This window comes from Alosa pseudoharengus, unplaced genomic scaffold (assembly GCF_046254945.1).
Source record: "Alosa pseudoharengus isolate Yale_2024_CS ecotype anadromous, Long Island Sound unplaced genomic scaffold, YU_APseudo_1.1 YU_APseudo_1.1_scf_24, whole genome shotgun sequence".
Classification (NCBI taxonomy): domain Eukaryota; kingdom Metazoa; phylum Chordata; class Actinopteri; order Clupeiformes; family Clupeidae; genus Alosa; species Alosa pseudoharengus.
Window position 1 is genome coordinate 25,791,548 of NW_027468689.1, and position 17,485 is coordinate 25,809,032.

Sequence of the window (17,485 nt, forward strand, 5' to 3'; positions counted from 1 at the left end):
TCTGTTTTGTTTGAACGTCAACAGAAGTCAACAGCATCGCTTAGAGCACCTTTAATGAGCGAGTGATTTTATTTTGCTTCCCCTCTCAGATGAGGAGGAAATGATAAATGATTTGAGCCTGGATGAATAGCTGGAGTACAAATAATAATAATAATAATAAATAAAAAAAAAACACCAAAGCAAATGCCTAAACACAAACACAATCAAATGAGCTTGTTTTGCCACAAATCACATGACATGGCCTAAAAGAAAATCCTTACAAAAAAACAAAACAACACAAACGTAATGGTGGTGACAGTTTATTTAGCTGTGCTAAAGCGTCCACTGAGTGTGTTCTTACGAATCTGTTCATTTGGGCTGAAGGAGACTGGGGCCCTCAACTCCCCAGGGTGACATGGCTTTCCTGAGCCATGTCTGAGGGTGCTGTAGCTTGCTGCTAGTGAGCTGAGTGCTTTTTGCACCGCGGTGGAGGGCAGCATTTTATGCCCAGTGTGGCAGAGAGAGAGAGAGAGAGAGAGAAAGAGAGAGAGAGATACTGAGGGTGGACTGTGAATGTAAAGAAGGAAGAGAAAGTAGAGAGAAAGAGAGTCCAGAGAGAGAGAAAGAGAGCAGAGAGAGAAAGAGAGATGGAGGGAAAGAACATTGAGGGCTCAGCCCTTCCACTGATGCACACTCAAGGACAAACTCAGATAAGGGCAAGACATTAACTGCTGGCCAAGAGAGTCCAGACAGTTATATATAAAACGGCTGACCACTCTTCAAGGGTGAACGTAATATTAATTTACAAGTCTTTCATTTAAGGCTCTGCAGTTATTAAGCACAGACACAGGTCAAATTACAGCCACGTTGAATAGCTAACTTGGATAACAAATAAAGCAGTCGCTCGGCAGCTCCGCGGTAATGGTAATGGAGCTTTGGGTTCGGCGACTGAGACGCCACCTGGCACTGGTCGTTGTGACTCGGCTGCCATCAAGGCGATTACGCCGGTGCCACGCAGAATGATGTGTGCGTGATGTGTGCTTGCCCTTTTCATGGTCCATTACCGCAACGAGGCGTCCTGCTGCATGCAAGCTGCAACTCATTAAGTCGGTTATGGGAATAAGGGGTGGAGAGAAGCGGGACGGCCCGTGTTGGGGGAAGCAACACGTGCGGTGCTGTGAAACATGCGGCCGACAATACAGATGCACTGGCCTCCCGCTACCATTGCTCCTGCCTCCCTCTATGAATGTGGCACCTAATTGTTGGGGAGGTGCTGGGTAGGCGTGGGGTGGAGGGTTGGGGGGTAGGCTGGGGTTGGAACTGACGTTTGACATTTTTGCACATTCTAGCCCTTCAAGGGAAAACGTGCATTTGAAGAGCTGTTGTTGTAAAGTGAAATGCCCTTCAAAATGACAGCAGGTATTCTCCTAAGTACACAGCTGATGGGCGAAGAGTGGCAGGGCTTGTCTTTTATGGAACCAGAGAATGGCTGTTTTTTTTTTTTTTTTTGCATATGAGACGGTGATCCAAGCAAGTAGCATCGAGAATAGTATAAAAGCCACTGCATTTCTCAAGGAAACTTTCTCAACCACTCTTCTGTGTTTTTAAAAAAAAAAGACAGAAACACATGTACATTTCTAACCATCTAAAAGGAAAACTAGGCATGGGATTTTGACAATTTCAGCTTTTTTTTTTTTTGGTGACGACCAGAACTTTTCATGAACTTTGGAGACAGATAGGATTTCCAAGCTACTTCAAACTGCTCATGTGCCGGGTAATCCAGAGCTAAGCACTCCGCCACACGCTGTATTCACTGTGCAGTGGAGACGGATTTCCAAATGCCATTATTGACTGGAAGGGAAAAAAGCAAGAGCCTGTAACTGTATATGCTATGCAGCCAACACTCTCAACAAGGCCTCTTCCTGATAGGAAGCTGACTGACAACAGTTATTCAGAAAACTTTTCATAAGAAACAGCTAATTACTTTGATTGCACACTCGATTTAATGTCCTCCATTTTTGCCATTCAGAGACCCCAATCAAGGATGTTACTATTACCTGCAGTGTTAACAGCTTCTTAAGATCAGACCATATAATCTCTATGGCAACAGAGAAAGAATGATAAAAAAAAATCAGCTATAGTTCATGCAGAATCCATGTGATCCAATAAGGAACAATATCTCTTGAGAAACATGAACCATATCTATTTAGCAAGAAAGCTAAAAAGCATTCATTGTGCAACTTGTCGTAGGTTTATGCACATGCCAGAAAATAGAGCATGTTATATTTTTTAACCTACCAGAACATAGACATGGGAACATTAATGTGAGTTTAAGAAATGTGACATTTTCTATGTTTTATTGATTGTTTACCTGTGTGAATGAGATAATAAAGCTCAGTCAGACAATCGGACATAGGTCAGCTTAAAGGATGTGAAGGTGCCAGTGAGTAATGCACGACACATGATTTAGTAATGACTTCAGAGCTGCATTTCCAAATAGTGATTCAGCTGTTTAAAATAAGCAAAGACAGGATGGAGGGAGAAAACGAAGAGAAGTTATTCTTTTATTTACCGTTTTCTCGGCTAGAGCAATTTGCTGCAAAGTAATATGTCAAGGAGCAGAGGAAATCAGAACTTTGGGTGACACTATGTTGCTCTTCCATGAATAAATCATGCTGTTTATCATTCTCTGGGGATAACAGCCTCAGACAGTGCTTCTGTAATTGGGAACTTTACCTTGACTTTTGAATAATGTTAAAATCAACCATATGTTATTTCTGGACAATTTCCCTTCTGAACATTTTTTGAAAAAAAAAAAAAAAAAAAAATCAAAGAAATTACAGAGCAACTGACTGATACTGCCCATGATAATGATATCGCGATATTCTGCAATACTTGATACATTGCAAAAGATTAATCTACAATATATCGGTGTAAATAAATAATAAGAAAAAAAGGCAAAAAGCTGGAATTATGTATTTATTCACTGTATGCACTGCATTATTGCCTTGTGCCCTCGACATCTTTAAAAAAAACTCCATGAAGCAAGACATCTCACATCCATACCAATACTCCTGTACATTCTGAGTGGTGTTCAAATAAGTGACAGATTACAGAATGTAGGTGGATCAGCGTTGCATTGAAAATACATTGGGGAAGTATTGTTCAAGGGACCCTGATCTCTGCCTCTTGGGAGGCATTAATAACCGCAACGAGCCCTTCAACGACCATAAAAACTACTGCACAATGAGGTGAAGCCACATTCAAGGCAAAACGAAAATAAAATATAGAATCTCTCGAGAACACTTGACCATCAACGGTAAACCGTGGCATGGACAAGTTGACACACTCAAGTTGACGCTAAATTGAAATGACTTCCCGTTGGACTCAAGGCGGCGCGCAGAGAGGTCACGACATCTTGTGAGGTATTAAAAAAAACATAAATACAGTGGCTGTGCTCCGGGGCCAGCATGCGGTCCACCGCATTAGACCTGACAGGGCTCTCTGAGCGCCAGTGTTCCTAAAGCAGCCCTTTTAATTGGGCGGGGAACAGCTGCCACATATGACATTGCCCTGAGGAGGACAAGTGGCACGGTCTAACACACGCTAATAGGGTGCAACCTCTGCCACCTCCCCATTGAGGTCCTGCCGACAGCCAGGCAAACCGCTCGTAGCCTTACTTTCAAACAACCCTGGCACTAACTTTGATATTACAATTAATGCTCCCCAAACCCCCCCCCCCCGATAGCAATCGTTGTCTCACTGCCAGAAGTTTTAGGGAGAGATACGAGAGTGTCGTTAGAGGAGGTGACGTTATGGGTGATAACAAAGTCTAATGATGACAACGATGGTTCATGATAATCGCACGGCAGATATTACAGTGCCCATTAACGTGACAGCAAACAGCTCTTCAATAATGCATAAGGACAGCGGCGGCTCATCCAATTCGCATTCGGCGGTTCTCGTTTGGTTTTGCGTTTGCACTTAGAGGCAGATCTCTGCAGCCAGCCGAATGGCAGTTGAGTCCACTGAGACAGACGGGACTCTCATCTCCTGATATGAATGAGAGACCTGAGCCCAGTTTCTGAGGCTGATGATTATTGTTCATTTCCATCACTGTTTGACACGCCACCTCATTTCCACACAGCTGGTGCCATAACCACACATCTACTAAATATTTCACATTGACTCTTCTTATTATCCGTTCTTTTATAACCAACATAGCCCACCAAAACAAAATAACAAAACACAGAAACATTAAAAGAGCTTTTCTCTTACCAAACAGCTGTGTCTAATTCCGATAGTGTAGTGTGGGTGTTGACTTGTGTGTGTGTGTGTGTGTGTGTGTTGGGGGGCTGGGGGTTTTTAACCACCCCACCCCTTCTTTTTTAAGGACTGGACAGAGAGAGGTGTCTGGACATTAATGAGCAGCACAGTAATCAGCCTGAAGCTAGTCTTTGTAGATCTCAGTAACCATAGTACCACCGAGGACTCATAAAGCCCATAGTTCACACACCAGCAAGAGCATCATCTGTACAACATGCTAGGACTAGGTTAATGGGATCAATGATGCACAGAGATATGTTTCATTCATATGGTCATTTCCTGTGAATACAAATGTTTTTTAGACATACAGTAACAATCACAGGCAAGCTGATCTTGGGCGTCTCACAGAGGTGTGCGGTGTAGTGCTTTACAGAGCCGCGATGCATTGGATTTTTGCATATATAATCAGCTTCCAACATCTTGATACCCCCACTGGCTCCATTACGAGCATCTCTCGCAATACCTTGGATCATTAGATCTCAGCGCGTCGAAAGGCTCACCTTCAGCATTCATTAGCCCGCCAGAACTGTGATGAAGACCCAGGGATTCATATCATGTAATGTCCCCAGGAGACGGGCTATTAATTAATAACAGGCCCACCAAAAGGGCCCTTCTGCACTTCTCTGTCTCTCTCTCTCTATCTCTCCCTCTCTTATTCTCTCTCACTCTCATCCGCTCTTTGTGTGTCCTCACAGGAAATTGATGCCAAGTCTCTTATCACTGCGTTGCTGCCGCCAACATGTCTCCCTGACGCTGTTTTCCTGCACGCTGCATAAACAGCAGCTGCCATTACTGGCCTGCAAAGCCAGTGCCCGGTGACATTTCTCAAGAGGGGCTCACAAGAGACTTCACTAAATGCTGCTGACTTTCAATGCAATGCAAATAATTGAAAATTCTCAAACAGAAGACAAACCTCCCTTTCCTTTTCAGCTGTGAACACCTTTAAATATATTATTTTTGTTGTTGTTGTTTCTGGACGTTGATAAAGCGCTGGTATGGTAATGCTGTGTGCCTCCGGGCCTGTGAGCTTTCATGCAGACAGATATCTTGCCTTAAAGGGGTTAAGAGTACAGAGCAGCTGGTGACGACAGGAATTACACTTTTGCCCCAAGAGTGACAGCTCTGTGTGTTGACATTCAGATGTCATCCTTGGCATGTGCGAGACGGGCAATACTGCTGCTGCTTAAGTTGGTAAGATTGTGTGTGTGTGTGTGTGTGTGTGTGTGCGTGTGTGTGGAGGGGGGGGGGGGGGGGGGGGTGTTGCGTGGCAGGGGGGCTTCTGTGTGTGAAGATTGACAAACTGTTGAGCTTGTAGAGAACAAACAGTCAAACCCAACCGACTGCTTCAGCACAATGCAGATAGACAAATGTTTACTTGCCACTGGCATCAACATGTTGTCCCCACACATTTGTATACGCAAACAAATATATAACATCCATCCCATTCCTCTGGAGCAATGTGAAGAACATGCACCTGGAAACATCACTCAATTCAACCCTCTAGCATGAAACAGGAAAGTGCATTTTTTCACATGTATCTCCTCTGTACACTTCTCATTCTGTATCAAAATAGAAAGATGGAGCATAGTGTGTAAATTAAAAGGGGAAAAAATAATCCTAAAATATCACTGTGTGTTCCACGCTTTGCTGAGCCTCGGGGAACTGAAGGAGAGCTGAGTAGATTAAGGGATTTCAGACTGTTCTTTCTGTCCATCATAATTTCCCTTAGTGATTAAAACACAAGGCAGCTTAACAAACTCCGCTGCAAGTGAGCAAAAACTCGATACCAGCCCTCAGCTCTTGTGCCATTCGGGGAGAAGGGGAAATGAAATGAAGGCCTGTCTGTTGATCTGCAACTTCCCCTAATCTCCAAATCTCATTTAATGTGAATATAGCGGAAAAAAAAAATCAAAACAGAAAAGGCACGTCGGTGTGAGAACTATAAGCGCTCTTTTTCCTAAGATGCTCTTGTAGCCCCGGCACTTACATAAAGCGATCGTACCAGGAATTATCACTTACTTTTCTTCTTCCCTCCACATTTGACCGACCATAAATATCACAAATTCCACTGGGAGAACACAGGCCAAGCAAGACATTTCAATATACAGAATACATACTCGAGACGGCTTTAAATCTGCACACCTATATTTTTCCCCTCCTAAAATGGTGATAACATTAATCTGATCTAATATTACAATGTGCTAGTCCACATTGTTTGAGCACTACACTGCACAGGGGAGCTGTGGGCGAATGCAACAATCTCTGTCCTTAAAAGACTGCACTGTGCTGAGGAGAGGAGAGGAGAGGTGTTGAGAGTAGAGGAGAGAAGAGGAGAGGAGAGGAGAGGTGAGAAGAGGAGAGGTGAGGAGAGGAGAGGAGAGGAGAGGTGAGAAGAGGAGAGGTGAGAAGAGGAGAGGAGAGGTGAGGAGAGTAGAGGAGAGAAGAGGTGAGGAGAGGTGAGGAGAGGAGAGGAGAGGTGAGAAGAGGAGAGTAGAGAAGAGAAGAGGAGAGGAGAGGAGAGGAGAGGAGAGAAGAGGAGAGAAGAGGAGAGGAGAGGTGAGGAGAGGAGAGGAGAGGAGAGGAGAGGAGAGGAGAGGAGTGGTGAGCTTGGCTTGGCTCAGACAGAGGCTGTGAGACAGCTGCAGAGAGAAGGCCTGCTGAGTGAGAGGAACGGCTCTGAACCGCACATGAAATGGTCACAGGGGAGAGAAGAGGAGATGAGGAGGAGGAGGAGGAGGAGCACGAGGGAAGGAGGAGAGGAGGAGTATGGAGGCCCAGCCCTGCTGGATACCATGTGTGACGCCCGCGCCTGAGAGCAGCTTGGCTGGGTGCGTGATAGATGAGGGAGTCCCCACAGTGTCCGGTGAAATATGGCATGACGTGCGTACACACACACACACACACTCACACACTCACACACACACAAGCAATTAGACACAGCTGCGTGGGACTGGTGTCAGATTGACGGACAGGCCGAATAGGGAAACGTTATTGTGAGATGACCGGGGGATCTTGATGACCCCTCGGTGGAGGGCGGAGGGAGTGTGATGAATCAGACACTTTTGCATGGGCGACGACAGGTGAGGGAGATCAGCTTATGCAGAGAGAAGGGCGTGTGGTGGGATCCATAAGGCGGAGCCTCACCACTACATCCCCAACCCACCCGACACCAGCCAATCCCCTTGGCAACGACTGAGCTCTTTGTGATCGGAGGGGAATTTATTTTAGAAACAACCATAACATTGTTGTATGAAGTGATTTAGTTCATTAGGAAGTCATGAACGTTGCCCTTAATAAAATGCCCTAGAGTTGAGGACTAGCTGTACTACACTAGAGGTCTTTTTACTTTTTGGACATTTGCCTGGACATTTGGCTTTCCACAGAAAACATTCCCATGGGGCAAAATCAAAATAATGTCACAGAAAAATTTCAACAAAATATAAAAATGTTTTCACCTGGTTGTCACTGATGGACAAATGGAAACTCACTTCCAGGAAGTAGGAAGCAGGACAGCTTTGAAGCGATTACTGCCTATTCTACCTACCGCTGTGAGCCAGACTCTGTCGGGATCTGTCTGAATCCCCTCGTTCTTTAGCAGGATCCCTCTAGCTCTGCTAGAACCGTCCCACGGGAACAGCACAGGCTAAAGTACCTGTCAGGTAAGTCTACACTCAGGTGAGAATACTGGATGTCTCGATGGCCTACGTATCTGGTAAGATGCTTAGAACATGTGGCATCTCACCAGACTGTTACAATGTTATATGTTTCTGTGAATTCAGTGTGAAATAGAAAAGTGTTTAAAATGATTTTTGCCGGCAATACTTTCTCCCCTATTTACGGATAAGGGATACAATAAACACTACTGCTTACGGGTCAATACAGAACTGACCATAGTTAAAATCATTCATCCCCAACGCCAAGGCCTTGTTTGTGATCAAGTGGACATGATGAGAGCACTCACGTTTGGAGATTCTCAGGATTGTCCTCTTCACGTCTCCATTTCCTGACCCCCAGCAGCCGTCCTCGTCGTCACAGTCGCCGCTGTAATGTCCCTCACGGTCACCACTGCCCGTCTCAATCTCGTCTAGAGTCCCAAACTTTGGGATCGACTTCCCTTGTAACAGCTGCAGAAAGACGAAGACAACGATTCACATAAACACGAACTAATAATCTCAGCAGATACATTGTTATTCACATCATTATGAAAACACAATTCAATTGCAATCATTGGCAATAAGAAGATGAAGAGTTTTGGTCGAGCAAAAGCAATTACACTTGAAAATAATTGAAGAACTATGTGACAATCGACACAACAAAGCACCCGTGCAAATAATCATCTTACATTTCTTAGAAAAAGTCCTGTTAAGCCGCTTTGACCTGATAACGGCAATAATAACAACATCCTTTAATAAGCACTAATAATTTCAATGTTCCTGTGCTGCTTGTTAATGGTGGCAAACTTTGTGAACTTCACAGTCATACACAGTGATAATGACTTGCCTTAATTACCTCATCGAGATGCAGGACCACCTCTCAGACACTGAAAGCTGTTTGTATTTATCAGACAGGTAGGGGCTTTATAGGCCTGCTGTAATTGTCCGCAGTAATTAGTTACTGTAGTGGTTCAATATTAGTGGATTAAGTGGCAGACCTAATGGATTATTCCAGCCGTGATGGACGGCTGACAGAGACACACAAACTGCAGAAACGAGCAGCCACTTTGAGCTTGTTTTAGAGTCTGTCCACGCACAGTGCTGCAGAACGTAACATGTTTTTTTTTAAAGAAAGGACCATAAAAGCAACAAAGAAAGAAAGAGAGCGAGAAAAAGGAGGGGGGAGAGAGAGAGAACAAAAGAGGCAGAAAGAAAGAAAGAAAGAAAGAAAGAAAGAAAGAAAGAAAGAAAGAAAATTAAGTCAGAAGTAACAAGGAAGGCTATACAGCCAGAAATAAAAATGAAATGGCGAAACTTTGAGGGGGGACGTGAGCTATGGCAGAACATAGATATTAACCTGCCTCCCACACAGTGGGCTATAATGAAGTTATTCATACCATGGGTAAAATGGCTTTGCTTAATTTCCTGCCCTATAATTAAATGGTGCATTCCCACTGAAATGGAAGCGCACAAAAGGCTACCGCAGAGTCATAATAAGAGACAAACTTAGTTCACGCTTTCCACATTTCAGAAAGAGCCTACTTATTCAACACATCAAGCAGCTTAACTGAGCCAAGAACATAGGTGATCGTATATGCCTGAACTGGACTCCAGATTTAATTTGTGGCAGACATCTTCATTGCAGTTGACAGACAGTTAAAGGATGTTTTTTAACACGGAGCTCAGTTGATCATGTTCACGGCATACTGTCGGTTGGAAAAATGTAAAAAAAAAATCGGTGCTGTTTGACGGGAGTTAGCCGGCAAGCAACTAAAGCAGTCAAAGTGTCTACAAGCTGTGCTATGAGGGCATGTACTAAACTGTGCCTTTGTGCCTCCTAACAGACTCAACATGTCATGACAAGTGCTGTGCAACATGAACAGGGTGCTTACATGACACCACTGTGCGTGTTCAACCCAATAATTATGAATGAACAGTATAAATCCTGTGTTTGTAGTTCAGGCTGTCAGCCTACCTGTTTCCCTCATTTATTCCTGTATAGCCTAAAGTCCATACCAAAGTCAAACTCATGTCTTTTCCCATTTCCCAAAATAACGATGATTCAGCATTGCAATGTCCAAAAACTCCAAATGAGAGCTGCAGCTCCACGCTGCTGAATGGAGTATGAAGAACCAAAGATGACAGGATAAAAAAATAATAATTGCAGACATAGATTAGATATGTAGGCTACAAATAAATACATTTATCTACAGTTTGGTCAAACTGGTAGGCCTAATTAATTTCCACAATTAACTAATTGCTACCTCATTTACGTACAGTAAATATGTACAGTAAATAATTTAAACAATGGGGAAATACATAATTAAAAGAATGAAACAATTTAGAAATAGCCTAGGGTACATAAATAGCCTACATAAATGAAGCAATGTGGAAATGGAACAATAGATAAGTCAAGCAATGTGGAAATACATAGCCTACGTAAATAAATAGAAATACAGAAATAAACTAGAATTGCTGTTCCCAGGAACTGCAAAAGTGGGTTTGATCAGGGGCATGGAACTCGGCCTCATCCAAGGATTCCAACGGTACCTCATTTATGAAAATCGGGCGCACGGATCAAAAGTTATCTGCATTAACGCAACATCCAATAAGCTAAAACACATAAATATTGTGGTTGCTATGCTGGTTGCTAGGGTAATCATGCTGGTTGCTATGGTGGTCACTAGGTTAGAAGGCCAGCGCCTCGTGAGAGGCCTGAAGGGTCAGTTCTGAGGTTGTTGGCTGCTGGAACCGAAAAGACAATGTGACTGAATGTGACTGAAGTGCAGGCAAAGTTTGCACAGAAATGTACGATTTTTCCCACCCTCATCGACTTTGTCATAAAACTTGTTTGAATGATCACACGACGCCTCCTTGCTGCTTTGTCGTCTACATCAGCCTTTCTCAAACTTCTTTGACCTGAGGCCCAGTCAAGGCATACTTTGGGGTCATAGGGCCCACCTACATGAACCCACCCCCTCCCCCTACCAGCTTTTAACATTTCTGTTGTTTACTAGTTTATGTAAATCACATAACACATGAACTGTTTACGTACTACTGATAGCCCATTACTGTACACAATAATACTGTGCCCATTTATTAACATAAATTAAACATCAGGCGTCTTGTTTACACATTTAAACCATATTTGCACTTTGAATTTCGACTCCAAATTGTAGTAACTACATCTACGAAGTCTAAGGAAGATAACCAGGTAGTCTTTTCAAAGATTACGTCGATTTTATGAGAACGCCAGCCCTCAGAAAAGCAGTAACTATTCATTCATTCACTTCCTTTTTTCTAGCTCGCAAAATCTCGGTTGTTCTGTTTACACATTAAAACCATATTTACACTTCGAATTTCGCCTCCAAATTGTAGTTACTACATCTACAAAGTCTAAGGAAGATAACCATGTAGTCTGTTCAAAGATAAGATAAATTTTGACAGAACTACAGACCTCGTGAAAGGAGTACCTAAAATGACTCCATTCACTTCATTGCAAAATCGTGGTTGGTCTGTTTACACATTAAAACCATACTAACAATTTACATTTCGACTCCACATAGTTGTAACACCATATCCAAGGGTCTTAAGAAGTGAGTCAATTTGGCTGATTACGTTTTTAACGCAATTCCAGGGCTTGGCTTTAAAAAGAGCAGTGGCTATTGCTAACGCATTCATTTTCAATAGCTCTGTTCTAGAATCTTTGGTTCGTTCTTCGATGTCTTCAAATTCTTTCGAATTCCGAGTGTATCCTGTGTATCTTTCGTGTGTATCCTGTTGCCTCTTCCCTGCTGTTCCGGCAACAAGGTTTCAGGCGAGATTTACGCCACATCCCAGAGAGTTCTGTTTTCCCAAGATGGCGCCCGTCTGTATATGTGAACAAGAATGGTACTGTTTTTCTTTTTAATAAACCGCCTGTAGACTTTAGTGATGTTACCCGTGAACCCCCTGCTTCGAAGCGTGTATCGAAGACATGAACCAATTTGGAGTGAAGCTTTGTATCGGAGCTTGATTCGTTTTGTGATAATCACGTGATCAGTGACGTCCGAAGCTTCACACACACCCACGTGACTGCTTCGAAATTTAATTCAAAGCATTAAAGTGGCGCGACACGGGGGGCGCCGTTGTGGGCTGTTGAAGAAGGAGAGCCAACAGAATCAATAGTGCTGCTGACACGAAAGCTTATAGCCCGGGCTTTTAGCTCAATTATCAGCACGCTCGACTCCCGTTCTAAGGTGCGTCTGTTTCGCGGGTTCGAGTCCAGGCGTGTGCAGGACTGAATCGCACAGTTACAACACAACCCAGATTACAATTGGTCTAGGCTACGTACTCAATATAATCACAGAAATGTGTGTGCAATGTGCATGCCAATTCTTTATTCATCTCCCTTCTAAATTGATGTATTTGTTTACGAATACAAGAAATGTTCACAGCCAAAATACTACCTTTATTGTTTTTGTAGAGAAGGCAATTACATTTGTATTTATGCAGGGTACAAAATAGGCTTAGTTAAGCCTATTTATGACATTATTTATTTATCCATTAATTCATGCTCAACATTTATTCATCTTCGACTCAAAAGACATTCATGGCTAATGTCTGAAACACTTCGTGACACAATGCTATCCTTAACTTTCACCAGCAGAGGTCCTCATAGAGTTCTGAAGCTTCGAGTACTGAACCTTTTTTCGATACAATTGGATTGAAAGCTTCACTGGTTCAGAAAGCTTCAGTTCGCCATCACTAGTAGACTTTCACAGTTCTCAATGCTTCGGTTTACATGTAGATACCCTCATTATGCTACGGTGTAAGTGTGTTGCTATTTGGAGCCTTGGTAGCGATTTATTTTTACTCTATGTTTAGTTCAAGCATCATTGTTTGGTGGGTCAGTTGACGAGCAGTACAGTACCCAGAATGCATTGCAACACACCGTCATGAAGGGACTCATCGTTAGCTCGGTTTTAAATAGCATACAGAACCTATAGTAATTTAACGTAGTCTGTAAGCTCCACAGATCGTGGCAAGGCAATTTAATTCATTGTGGACTTCTTGCTGGGCAATGATGAGTAACTTAACTTGAACAGTAGTGTGGCGTGGATGTGTATAATATCTGAATGGATGTGTGTTTCTCAATGTTATAATCTATACAACTGTATACCGGTATATGACTAAGTTTGAATGGAGCTAGCTTGGCAATGAACTGGGCTGAATGGACTGGGAAAAAATATATATTTTTTTTTAATGACCTGAATGAACATAGATTGGCTTTAAAAAAAGATCTTTTTTTACATGACCTTTACAACTGGTGCTGGCAAGGCATTGAACTGGGCTGAATGGATTTGGATAATGTAAATTAAACCCACTAATAATAAGTAAACTTAAGAAGAACAATAGTGGGCTTGCTGGATCAAACCCACTAATAAATGAAGAAATACAGAAATAAATGAAGAAATACATAATTGAATTAATTAATAACTAGGTTTCATGACCAAACTGTACATTCATCTATTCATTTGTACATCTCATAATTTATGTCTGCATTTATTTATTTATCCTCTCATCTTTGGTCCTCCATATCCCATTCATTTGGAGTTTCCATGTTGTAAGTATGATTGCCTCCCACTGTTAACTTCCCACTGGACTGGTTTGGCATAGGTTTGGAGCATATACGGATATACACACACACTGCAGAGATGGATCCTGCAGCTTCTGACTCTGTAAAGCCACACTGGACAAATCGAGAACATTAAGTATGGGGCGTGCAAACTATAAGCAACTGCTTTATCCTCACAAATTACTATGCAGAGCACACACAGCAGGAATACTGACCAGACACTATGATGTAAACAAGTGCAATCCACCCCGCAGGTCGTCTATCTAAATGTGTGTGTATGTTAAGTTATGGTATCAGAGTTTAGCAACAAAATACGTTCTGTGAGTTGTCAGGCAATGCCACAAAATACGTTCTCTGAGTTGTCAGGCAATGCCACTTACATTTCAAATGGTTGAAAACAACCTCAAATGCAACAAACATCGGTGATCACAAACATACAAGTTAGAAAGCCTATGATCATTGAAATTAAGAGGCCTACAGTACATGTGTAAAACAACCTGTTTAACACCTTCTCACTGTTGGACATGTCCACATTATGGTCCCATATGGAAATAGCACTGCCACATCTGATGTGAGACACAGGTGGAGCAAGAGGTATAGAGCGAGGTATAGCGCCACCGATCAGAGCTGTAGGGCTTTATGCGCAATCTAAACAAAGACAGTGTCTGTGAAAAGGACATTAAATAACAAAATATGGACAGCATCCAAGATAAAAAAAAACTTCCTGGCAAAGTCATTTTTTATAAATTGTTGTGAATAATAGGCATAAAACAAACTAACTAACACAAAAAAACTGGGCTTACTGTTTTAACACTGATCTTTTTCAGTATGTCTAAAATCTAAGTGGAGCAATTTAAAACAAGTTTGCAGGGTCATTCCCCACATTCCAGAGTGCGTCTTGCAAAAGCAGATTAGCAGCCAGAGAACTGTGTTTGCCAGATCTTGAGAGGTCATATCACAGCAACGGCGTTCTTTTGAGATGCAAACAATGGAGCTTGTAGAAACAGAAATCAATCAAACTGCCTTTTACAATTTCTATCAGACAGTGGAATCAACGGAAATATTGTCCTGGTATTAGAACCAAAATTAAACAAAACACTCAGTATAGTGTTCTCTTTCTCTCTCTAACACACTCTCTCTCTCTCTCTCTCTATACAGATGTTCCTGTTAGGACTTCTCTGTCAAAAATCAGGGTTTTATTCATTTCTACCCAGAGCTGTCACTCTGGTGTGACCTTGCCATGTCAGTGCAATATAACTTTATCAACCAGCATCAAACAGCAAATGAAATCAAAGTTCGAACCAGATAGGAACACGGTACTAGAAAATGTTTCAAATACACAACAGAAATCATTTCAAGCCTACAGAAAAAAAAAAATCTTTATTTTCCTCTATTCTGTCTCTGGACACACTGACATAAAGCCTACTTTTAGAAGTTCTAACGATGACAAGGACAATGTTGTTTTTGTGTTCTTATACTCACTGTAATGTCAATGACTGAGACTGACTGCTTGTTTGGTTGACTGCTCTTCCTGACCTGAGCAAAAAAGAGTCAAAAACCTATGGCGCACCTGGCACAAGGTGGCCAAAGCGAGTCACAAGGCTTATTCTAATCTTGCACTCAATAAAGTGAGTAATTTTTCGCCATGCGCTCCACTTTTATTAAACCTTTCGCCCAGGGGTGTGGCAATTAACCACATAAGGGGCCCTATCGTGCACCTGGCACAAGCTGTTCAAAGCGCATTACAAGGCTTATTCTAATCTTACACTCAATAAAGTGAGGAATTTTTTGCCAATACGCTGCTCTTTTATTAAACCTTGTGCCCAAAGGTGTGGCAATTAAAGACATAAGGTGTCGTCTGGCGCATGATCCAAAAATCGCTATCTTACTAAAATAGGGCCCCATATGTTCCATAACACGAAAGAGGATATTGATTTATGTGTCACCCATTCAAATCAGACTTAGAGCAAACAGAGCAGACTTAGAGCAGACAGCCTGAACTCAATAACGAAAGAGAACATGCAGGAAGAAATTCAGTTAACGATAAAACCATTCTCAGTTCAGCGTGTTTGTCTAGCCTCAAAAAGAGATGGACTATTAATCAGGAGCGAAATAATCACAAATCCTGTTCAAGAAAGCATGCAATAATTGCTAGCTGCATAACTATATTTTACTTTGGATTTGCAAAATATTGTCACTCTCACTTAGTTGAACACATGCTGTCAAAACTGTGCCCTGATTTTTTCCGGAATAACAGACAAATGTCAAACACTGTGGTTGTCAGCTAAGAAAAATGGAGTGGAATCACTAAGGCAATCGTGTTCTTGAGAGCCAGAGGTTAGATAACCATCCTTAAACTGATGGCCGCCACACTGCTCCTCAATCACAAATGTTTTTCCTGGCAAATGCCAGAGAGGCCTCTCTTTTTTTTTTTGGAGGAGGCGAAAAAGCACCCCTGTTTTTTTCCCATCTCTGCAAAAACTGCCCCTGAGCAACACATTCCTACTGGTCTCAGAGGGACTAAGGGGGGAAAAAAGAATCCATTTCTTCCCTCTCACATTCATGTTTTTGCCGGGAAAGCCGTTTAATTGTCACACACTTTGATTCATAATTGAGTTATGTTTAACGGACAGACACAAGAGCTTCCACTTATCACTCCCAATTCTCACAGAAAAAAAAGAGATGGCTGTAGACGTGTCGTTCAGTCTTTTGTGGTAGAAACAGAAAAAACGCACAGCTGCAGAAAGAAAATAAAGATGCTTTGCATCCATTCCCACATTTGCTTATTCTGCAACAGCTATCCAAATCTGTGAGTTGACAAGAGTAATTACTGTTCTGTGTCTAAGGTTGGAACAATGTACACTGATGACAACACACAGCTCCAGTTCAGCTCTTGCTCCTGTCAGTGTTTCTCACAACACGATTAAGAGGTTATATTATCTAGGATGTGGGTTTCCAAAAACCCATACTCAAAGACTTTGTTACTGATAACGAGAAAATGACAGACCAGAGCTTTTTGGAACACTCTCAATAACGTCCATTGACAGCCTGCTTTACTTATCTTACTGTCTGTATCCCCATTGAAATGCAATAAAAACAGCTGAGGCTGTTATAAATAATTGAAAAATAATGAGCCATATATTTACAAACGTTGCTTGCACATCAACACTAAAAAACAACAACAACAACAACAACAACAACAAAAACATGCCGGTGAGCCGACATTTTCCTGAGGCGACCTCTGATACCCTTTCCTCCCCAGTTAGAGGTAAACATGAGTAGATCTTGACCTTACAAATGTCAATCAGAGGTCTAATCTTTCTTTACACTTGAGATGGAAAACAAATGGGATTTTATTTGACTCCAGTTGATTGCTATTGAGCAGCCAGAGCCGTGATTTATTGCTCTATGTGACAGTGCTATTAGCCTCGATCCTGTAAATGAAATAAGGCTACGCCAAGCCTGTGATTATTATTCCGTCCGCAGGTACATGAAGTACTTTGACATGTTGAGGCGAGACAAGATTTACTCACAGAAGCTCTGACTTAGAGAAGTATCACAACCCAATTTATACAGTGTCACTCTCTCTAACCACCTGCTTTTTTATGACTGCTTGTTTCAAAGATTGACCACAACCTGCTGTATTTTTGTATTACATGAAAGCAGTACTTAAAAAAAAGAGTTGTATTTCAAAACTTCAAGACAAAGTTTTGAGATGCATCGAATATATATATGCATGCTGGGGCTTAAACTAGGGGACACAAGCAGCATGTACTTGAGTGGTACAAACTCAATTGTACCCTATGACAGTTCTTAGCAATGCAAATAATCTTGTCAAAATATGATTTCCTCAAAGAGAGTAAAAAAGAGAGGAAGCTTGGAGGACATGGATGATTGTAGTGCATTAATC

The 17,485-nt window shown here is 42.1% G+C and overlaps 1 long non-coding RNA gene across 1 annotated transcript in view; it reads right to left on the minus strand.

Moving 5' to 3' along the window:
- Nucleotides 1-17,485, minus strand: part of LOC143142026 (uncharacterized) — a 55,052-nt gene that overhangs the window by 25,564 nt on the left and 12,003 nt on the right. The window contains exon 2 of the long non-coding RNA XR_012990859.1: nucleotides 8,267-8,429. This is a non-coding gene — a long non-coding RNA (uncharacterized LOC143142026). The remainder of the gene's footprint in view (nucleotides 1-8,266; nucleotides 8,430-17,485) is intronic.